The 9,614-nt window shown below is 43.7% G+C and overlaps 1 long non-coding RNA gene across 1 annotated transcript; it reads left to right on the plus strand.

Annotated features, from left to right (window-relative positions):
* The first annotated feature begins 3,244 nt into the window (after nt 1-3,244).
* On the plus strand, nt 3,245-7,077 carry LOC118933949 (uncharacterized). The gene is made up of 3 exons (XR_005033294.2): nt 3,245-3,626; nt 4,533-4,676; nt 6,338-7,077. It is a non-coding gene; the product is annotated as an uncharacterized LOC118933949 (long non-coding RNA).
* Nucleotides 7,078-9,614: the final 2,537 nt, after the last annotated feature.

Here is a 9,614-nt window from a genome sequence, read left to right on the forward strand (position 1 = left end):
CCTTAATTATTTTTCCTTTCACAAAAATATTTTGTGGGATCTTTTTGAACCCTGACTACTTCCTTCTTGCCCCTTAAAGCAGAATCCAGGAGTGTTATTTTTGTTCTCTCCTAATTAAAATAATTACTCCATTCCTTTTAATTAGATTCATGCAGTTATTAGCCTAATACATGGATGGGTGCCATGGGGTGCTTGAGAAACAAAATGAAAAGTGATCATGTAGCTTCACATGTAAAAGGCCAACAAGCCGGCATTTTCTAATGGCCTTTAGTAAACCTGAGCCCCTAGTCCCTCACTAAAAGACTACTAAGAGAAAGAATAGTTCTATTTTCTTTATTAGGTATACAGCTAACTCAGTACAATTTGAAGAGGGCACTTGATATTCCGGCTATGGCACAAAACCCTGGGATCTGGTTTTAATCTCTGTCCCTGCTTTGTCTTTTAGAATAACTGCAATTGAAGGATAAATGCTGTGTGTGCCCTCTACCAGTTGGTGTTGGTCAGAGGACAGTAGAGGAGGAGAGAGGGTTTGAGGAAGGTTCTGCCATTATTGTCTGAATGACAAGTCCCTGATTATAGCTAGGCTTTTCCTTTGCTATCTGGAGCAGCAGGTGTTGTCATGGCTGGGACTTCTGGCTTGGCATGCACCTTTATTTACTAAGTCAGCATTGTGGACTTCTGCTTCCAGACTAAAAGATGGACACCCCGTTGGTGGTTGGGAGGGTCAAGTGAGAATGTGAGTCCAAGTGTTCTCTAAACCATAAGGTGCTGTGTTTGGGGCATAGACATTATCTATAATGACATTAGAATAAGTACTGTCTCTATTTGGCATGTGAGGAAATGAGACTTGTAAGGATATTGGTCAAAGAGTAAGTCAGCAGAAGAGCTGGAAGCCAGGTCTCCTGGTCTTCAGTCACTCTCTTTCCAGTCTACCACATGGCTCTACATTGTGCTTCTTCCCACAGTTTCAGAAATGCTCAGTTGTTTAGTTCATTTGTTCATTCACTATTCAACACTATTTAAGAGCCTGCTATAAACTGGAGAAAGAGCTGAGATTTTCAGGGAAAGTAATGACTGTATAAAGAAGAGCTAGAAGATTCTTAAAATAATTTTGTTCTTGGATCCTAATGGCTGGAATCCTCCAGAAGTATGGAGATTCTCCTCTTGATTTTCCTTGTGTTGCCCAAGGAGTTGGCCCTTATTTGTGCTTTGGAGAAAGAAGGCAGCTGGGATGGGAGAGAGCAGTCCTGTCATTCAGCAGAATGCTGCCTGATGTTGCTTTATGCAGTGTGTGTGTGTGTGTGTGTGTGTGTGTGTGTGTGTGTGTGTGTGTGTGTGTGTGTGTGTGTGTGTGTGTCCGTCTGTGTGCGGGCATACCATGAAAGGGGAGAGAGAGATATGGACATGATAATAGCAGATCATACCAGCAACTAAAGGATAGATAATTTGGAGAGATTTGAAAATTAAGATTTTGGACATAAAGTCCAAGGGAATCAAGGTCAGAGAAATTCTCAAGTCTGAATTTCCCCGCTAAATGACATATATTGAATATGCCAAGTGTGGGCTTATTTTATCATATTGTTAAATACAGTCTCCATTCAGGTTGTATCCATTCAATGATGTACCTTGTAACTTTTGAAATGATGATCCCCACATGAGCCTGGAGGAAGCACTTTCCACCAAAATATTGAATTTGCCTTTTCATGGTGAGAGAAATGAAATTCTTCAGAGCTTCTAAGAGTTTTTGATACTTGCCTTTTTAACAAAGAAGTTTGCCAGTATTTTCCTCAAAGTCAATGTTGTTGGCTACTTGTTCTCTTCAGGTTTATCTGTGAACCACATCATGGTCATGTGATTATCTGAAACAGAGGTGTTGATGAAGGTGCCTCATAAAAAAGTAAAAACCTTCCAGAATCCTTCACTGCACAGTTGTCACCTGCGAAGACCTAGGAGAGGTACAATAGAATATTCTGCCTTACTCTCCTCTTTATCCCCACATAAGTCAGCCCCAGCCCTCCTGACTGAATTTGGAGGTGGTGTTATCTGATTCTGCAATTCATGAAGTTGTGTTACTTCTCAGATATTCCTAGGACCCAGGACATTGCTGTTTTAAGAAGTATAGTTTGTTTCAGCACACAAAAAGCATATTCATAGTAGGACTTAGCACTGATATAGATAACACTTTGCATCTGTAAGAAATTTGTAACCATTAACTAATTTATTTAACTTTCTTGTAATGGAGTGAATTTTCTTCCATTTGCTGTGGGAAAACCCTTCTTTTTCTAATTCTAATCTTTTAGCAGGTATTCTACTGAAAAATTATCACCATGTTGGAAGTGTTTTATACAAGGAAAATAAATCTTTCAACACAGTGTAAATTTCCACTGAAACACATGACCTCCACTTCAGAGTAAAAGCCTATTTTTAAGTGATTAAGCAATGCTCTGGAAAAAAACCTCTTTGAGAACTATAGTTATTGTATTACTATGGTTACCATTAGTACCATTACTGTGTGCAGTGTTCTTGATGGTTCACATTTATTACACCTCCCGAAAGGAGAGCTTGTGGAAAATCTCATGCTGCCTCTTTAGTGGAGAGTTTGATCCAAGGGTGGGAGGAGTTTGGGGGGATGGTCAAGGGGCGAGAAGAAAAGTGGAAATACAGGGTTATGTTAGCAATGTGGTCCCTACATGGCATGGAGTGAGGGGGATTGCTCAATCCTCTAGACTAGGGAGGCAAAATATTGGCCCCCAAAGAAATGTCTGCATCCTAATTCCCAGAACCTGTGAATGTTCCCTTATATGCCAAAGGCTTTGCAGATGTGATTAAGGATCTTGAGAAGCAGAGATTACCTTGGGTTATTTAGGTAGGTCCTAATTCCAACTGTAAGTGTCTTTGAAAGATGGAAGCAGAGGCAGATATGACACAAAAGAGGAGAGGACAGTGTGGTCACAGGCACAGAGGTTGGGGTGATGTGGTCACAGGCCAATGAAGGTCTGTCATCAGCAACTGAAGGAGGCAAGGAGAGGCCCTTCCCCAGAGCCTCTGGAGGGAGCACAGCCCCCACTGAGCCCTGGCTGTGGGCCCAGTAATACTGGTTGCAGGCTTCTGGGATCCAGAACAGGAGGTAATACATTTCTGTTGTTTTAAGCCACCAGGTTTGTGGTAATATTTTACAGCAGCCACAGGAAACTAATACAGGGACCATCCTCCTGGAGAATGAACTATTAGTTCTCAGGATAGACTGATCAGGTGGAGGGAGAGAAAGGAAAGGAACAGATTTCACTGGCCAGTTGCAACCTCTGTCTGGTCAATGGTTTTCCTCATGGGGCATTAATATGCCCCTTTATCTCCCCCTCTTGCCTCCAGGTTGAGCATGGTTGGGCGCTGAGCTTTGCTGGAGTGTCCTATTCTTCACAGGTAAGGGAAGCTCCAGATGGGAAGACAGAAGCCAGTCAAGGGGAAACAGGAAGAGGCTCCACTGGGTTGTCCCTTAGGAAGCCTGCTGCATGGGAGCAAGTGGCTGGCAGCTCAGAGCAGCACAGCCATGTCACCACCCAAGGGGCGCATACAGGGAGGTCCTGAACAATCATCTCCTTGGGCCTCATCACAATCCCAGGAGACAGGTATATGATATCCTCCCCATTCAATGAGCACACGCCCATTCTCTGTTCTTGAACACCATTATTTTTAGGAGCTCGCTGTCGCTCAGGTCTGTAAATCTCAATCTTCAAATGCAGTAACTGAAATCTCTTCAGCTGAGTCAACATCCCCCACCCTCATGTAACACACAATGACTGACTCTAGTTTTACTTCATGATACACATAAAATAGGCTTATTCTTACATTGAAAGCTCTCTCCTAATATTTGCAAAGTTTTTACCTTTTTCACCCTGCCAGGCAAAGCACTCCCCACTTCCTCAACTCTGGCATGGTGGAGGGCCTTTCTTTCCATGCTGGTAGAACATGGCCCTCTGGACATGTTGCCATTTGTTTCTCTCCTGCCTCACAGGGAAGCTCACAAAATGAACCAGGACTTCAGGTACAGTCTGATCAAGCACACAGGCATCTTGCTTCTTTAATTTTTACATCACTGCTGTAGCCATGAATTGTTTTTATTTTATTTTATTATTTGGCAAGCACACACTTTTTAGTTGTACAGCAGGGTTGATTAAGATGCCCTTTTCTTATATGTGAATACAGACAGCTATATGGAAGAATATTAGTACTAAAGGTGCCCTAAAAACCCCAATGAATCAATTACTTTCGAGTGGTATTACTGTGTGGTTGAAATCAAAATGCCACCCCATATCATGGCACACAGATATTCAACATTTTTATGCAGAATTTAGGTCAGTCGGTGATTTCTACAGGTCAGTACCAACCAGCCATGCTGGATTGGGAAGCTGTGAGCCAACCTGTCCTACCAAGATCCTTACTCAAAGAACCAAACACCCAAACCCAGTTCTGGAGCACCTTCTGGCCTGGAGGAAATCTACCCAGTGGAAATGTACCGTTTTCTTGTCTCTTAGTGGGCAGCACTCATTTGGGTTTGTTCCTGGTCCAATCCATGTCCCCAGAATTACTGCATGAAGAGCCATTACCATGGACTGAAAAGGCCAGTGTGGAAGGCACCTTATATCCATTACCTCTCATCTTCACTGTGACCCTGCAAGGTAGATATTAGTTTTCATTTTACAGGTAAAGAAATTAAGGCTGAAATAAAGGTTCAGGATTGTAGAGTAGCAGACCTGGAGTTCAGACTCAGGTGGGTCAGACTTTCTGATACATGTGGTAGCCAAAATGACTTTCAAGATGTAGGAAGAAGAGGGGTGCCCTTGGACCTCTGCAGGTAGGCTGAGCCTGAGGCTGACCCTTCTGGCTTCCTGAAGGAGCTGGGTGGCATATAGTTGGCATTAAATGACTCAGCCTTTGTACACTCTCAGTGACTGGGTCTTCTAGTGTCACATGTGTTAGGAAACCAGGTCCTGCACATTCTGGCCCAGTCTCCACTGTTCACAAATGTGGGAGTTTCTTTGGCTCAACATCAGTTCATGAAGTGCCTTTTGGATCTCTTGGGCCAAGCCAGGGTAGAGATGGAAGAACAGATGCCCTGGGTATTGGTCATGTAGCCTGGGGATGGTAGGGGTTTGAATAGAAGTTCTCATGAAGCAGATTCTGCATGGGAACCAATGGCATCTGAACTTCTCCTGGGCTGACTACCCAGAATGAGATGTTTTTAGATGCATGAAAATACTATGAAGCATTCTCCAACTTTTTACCGCTAGTCTTTCTTTTCACCTTTACCTCATTTAAGCAACTAGGCCAGTGCCTACTTGTTCTGAGGGAGGGAAGTGATGGTGAAAAATGAGTCTTCTGGTTGTAGCAGAATCTTTAGGTTGATGCACTCAGTCCTCTCCCAACTGGCAATTACCTTCTATGGAGGCCAGGAAGCTACCAGGCCACCTTCCCAGATACCCTGCAAATGGGGTAGGCCAGGTAGCTCCAGCACTGACCCATGGAAAAGGCCATGGCCTACTGTGGCCTCTTCTTTTACTTAGGGCTTTTTTTCCTGCTTGGAAAGCATGTGGTGCCCAGGGGACAGGGCCATTGCTGAATAGTGGCCTGGGTCCTGGAGTGCATCTTTGAATGCTGTGCCAGATTTTTCTGTTGGGTCCCATAATAAATTCCTATTTGGTCAAGCTTCTGTTGTTGGGTTTCTGTGATATTTGTCCAAATGTAAGCCTTACCCAATGTTTTGTTTTATTTTGTTTTGCTACATTTCTGTTCCTTAGGGAGAGAAAAATACCTCAGGGTCTCACTAAGACTTGAGAGAACAAATGGGGACATTGGACAGTCATGATGGTGGGGCTGTAGAGAGGAGGAGATCTGTTCCTGCTCTGTTGACAACCAGCAGAGGGTCAATGGGTGGAGCCAGACTGTGTCCAGGGCGACCTGGCAAACTGCTACCTGAGGACCAGGCAGGGGGATTGTGTCATCTCAGAGGTTGCCTGAATAGACCATGGCCTCAAATGCCGACAGCCTCTCCCCTACCAAATCCCAGCACTTGGCCATGACTTAGATGAAGGTCACACCCCAAGACTGTTTCTGCCATCCTCAACAAATGAGGCTTCAAAATATAAATATGTTTTATGTATTTATATAATTTAAATATATTTATATCATTTAAATATGTATGTGATTCAAAATATATTTAAATATATCATTATACTATATTATAATATATATCATAAAATATATATGATAAAATATTATAACATTATATTATATATTATAAAATGTTATATTATAAAAATGTTATATTTTTAATCCCAAGTTGTGGACTGAGATTGCCGTGAGCGATGGTAGCGTAGGTATACACATGGATGCACCCTGAAAGGCAAACACAGTAAGTCACGCTGGGGTGGCCTCTGGGTGTGCTTGCTCTCTGCTCCTGCCTGGGGGCCCTGTGCATCACAGAAGCACAGGGCTAGGGGTGCTGCTGGGGTTCCTGTTTCTGGGATCTCGGATCTGAGCTCTGTGGCCAAACCCCTGTTCTCTGCTGAAATCTGTGAAATGCTTCTCGGTCCCAGACTGGTTCCACCACGCAGGTGGATTTGAAGTGGAGTTTGGGGCAGGGTGGGCAGACAGGAGTGTCTCTGCATGCATGGAGATGTTGCTGAGCACTGCTGGGATACAGGGGGAGACTGAGCAAACCATTTTTATTTTGGCAATGATTATAATGAAGTCAAACCATTTCCTGCCTTCTGTTAAGCCCATTCAATCTTCTTGCTTTGGATTCAATCAAATTCAGTCCATCTGAGCAGCAGCACTGTAGTTATTTGGTTCTCTCAGAGTTGGCTCTCTGCCTTGAGTGCCTCTCTATCCCCAAATGACCATGTGACCTTGGGCAAGTCACTTCATGTATCTCAGCATTGTCTGTAAAATGGGTCAAATGATAGGACCACCCCCACTGGGGTATGTGAGGGGCAGAGCCCAAGAACAGGTCCTGTGCACGGCACACAGCATGCATTAGTGTCAGCTTGCCAGTGCCACTGGGCGTGCCAGGTCCCCTCACCCACCTATTGTTCCCTAAGAGATGTAGGCACTCAGCATCATTATGAAGGAGCTTCATCACCAGACACAAGTCCAATGCTATTCCCACAAGAGCAGCAAGCCACAGTCCAGTTTTATGCTTTGTCTAGGTGGCTATTAAACAGCCTTACCTTTTGCATTTTGAGAGGAGAGCCTTTGCTTCAATTCACTGCCCTTGTACTTCCTTGAGAGGTGGCTTCTCATTCCTGACTCCCACTGAAGGGAACCTGCTGCTCCACCCTACTTCTAAAAGTTGTGGGGTTGTGTCTCAGGGCTGGTGTCCCTATCAGAAGTCAAGTATAATTGAATATATCTTTTAAAGTGAGATTGCTAATGGCATCATTTCTAGTCCCACTGTACAGCCTTTGGTCACTTCCCATTTGCCTGTGGATGATGATAATGACCATAGTCCTTCTCAATGTCATGTGGGCAGTGGCCCCCCTCCCCCCACAACCAGGAGACATTCTCCATCACAGCTGGCTTCACTCGGGTGCTCAGAAGACATGTATTCTGAGGAGCTCCTTCTCTTCATTCATTAAGCTGAAATCAGATTTCCAAGGGACAGAGATGACTCTGATTAAACTGCCTGTTGTTTTAAATCTATTTTCAGAGACTTTTTCCTTCAATAGATATTCAATGACACAACACAGTTATATCTGTATAAGCAGTTTCCTTTGCCCTGTTTATGTAGTGTGTGTGTGTGCACAAAAGTGAACATGTGTCAATCCAGTTGTCCTGTGTTATGATCGATACATATTCAACAATTAGGAAACTGAAGCTTTAAAAAAAAGCAAGGTTGGATATACATCTCATTGACCAGTTAAAAAAATTGCATAGTTGGGTAAAACTATGTTTAATACTTTATGTATTTAAAATACTTTATGTGTTTAAAACCACCAAATACATAAAGTATATTAAATTGAAAAAGTGCAGGAAACAGTTGCCTCACCAAAGGTTTTCCATCTGAATGATGGACTTGCCTTCATCCCAGGGCAACTCTGCAGGTCTCTCCCACAGGCTACTTTCCTAACATCTCTGTGTTTCAGCAAGGCCTGGGGAACAGGACTAAAAATGTCTCAGCCCTTGCCCTCAGCTGTCCTTAGAGCCTTCTGTAATCGTTGAGGTCTCTGCTGCCACTTTGCCAAAAGAATAACACTTCTCCCAGAATTACAGCAAAATCAATGGCAAAGTTAATTGCAATGTGGATCACTTAATGTTTTTCTTAAGTGACTGTTCAGTTTCTGAAAAGTGAAGTTTAACTCAAAGGATGGCTTTAGTTGAGGCTCATGAATTGGTAAGAGAAACAAAGTCGAGAAAGATAATTTTCCAAGTGACCATGAGGTAGCACAGGGACCTGGGACAAGCATACTGATTAACTTTTCCTGCCTATGATGAAAAATGTTGGGATATAGACAGTATAGTAAGAACAATAGGGACTCCATCTTAAGGCTAGGATTCCATTTTAAAAAGGAGAGAGTTGAGAAGATTCCTAACATATTCTCTGATAATCAGACAGTGGCCTTATAGCCTATCTTAAGGCAGGGCAGGCAGTCTTAACTGATGTTCCCACTGCTTGAGGGTAACCACAATCTTAGAGAAGAACAGGATATAAGTCCCTTGTGTTGGGTTTATTTAGCAGAATTAGCTGGAGGACTGATAACAGAGGAGAGGAGACATGGTGTCTCTCACCAGAGATAAGCACCTTGAGGCCACAAGTCAAGCCTATGCCCAACAAACCCCCATCTTCCCTTGCCTCCTTCTTCAAAGCCTTAAAAGACAGAATCCCGAAACTTTCAATGCCCCTCCTCTCTGAGGATGCTCGCACTTTCCTTTCTTTAAGTGCGTACTTCCAAACAAAGCTTTCTTACTGCTCAGATTACTGCAGTTTGTCTCTTTGCCATTTCATTTTATTTCCAAGTCTTCACTCTGTCTCCACTTTACTCCTAATAAATAGGAAGGGGCTATTAAGAGCTTATATTTGGGCCTGCATGTTTCTGTTGCCTGGGTGACCTGGACTGAACTGCTGCTGTGCGATTTGCTCTTAGTAGCCTGCCTGAAGATCTCCTTTCTTTGGGAAGCTCTCAGAACATAGTCTCACTCCATCCTGTGCTCCATGGCTCCCCCAAATCCTAGGGTGGTGGGGGCTTGTCCTCATGCTATGCAGATCCAAGCAGACACAGAATGCCAGGTGACCCTGGCTTCAGGAGCTGGCAAGGGAATCTGCCCTGGGCCAAGAACTTTCCCTCTTTCCCTCTGCACTTTACTGTTCTCTGCTGCCTGCAGGGCAGCTGCCATTCCCTGCTGCTTTTGCTTTAATGAATTCCTTCCTTACCTACACTCATCTGACCTGTTTGAGAATTCTTTCTCACCCAGAGTCAAGAACCCTCCCCCTGTCCATGCTGAGGTTTCTCCTAGCACTTCACTTTGTGCGCAGGGAGAGACCTCCCCAGACGTGGCTGCTCAGCAACAACTGGAAGATAGTGTTTACATTTAGGATTTCACTTCCTTTCAAGTTTTGC

Source organism: Manis pentadactyla, chromosome 3 (assembly GCF_030020395.1).
Source record: "Manis pentadactyla isolate mManPen7 chromosome 3, mManPen7.hap1, whole genome shotgun sequence".
NCBI classification, from domain to species: Eukaryota; Metazoa; Chordata; class Mammalia; order Pholidota; family Manidae; genus Manis; species Manis pentadactyla.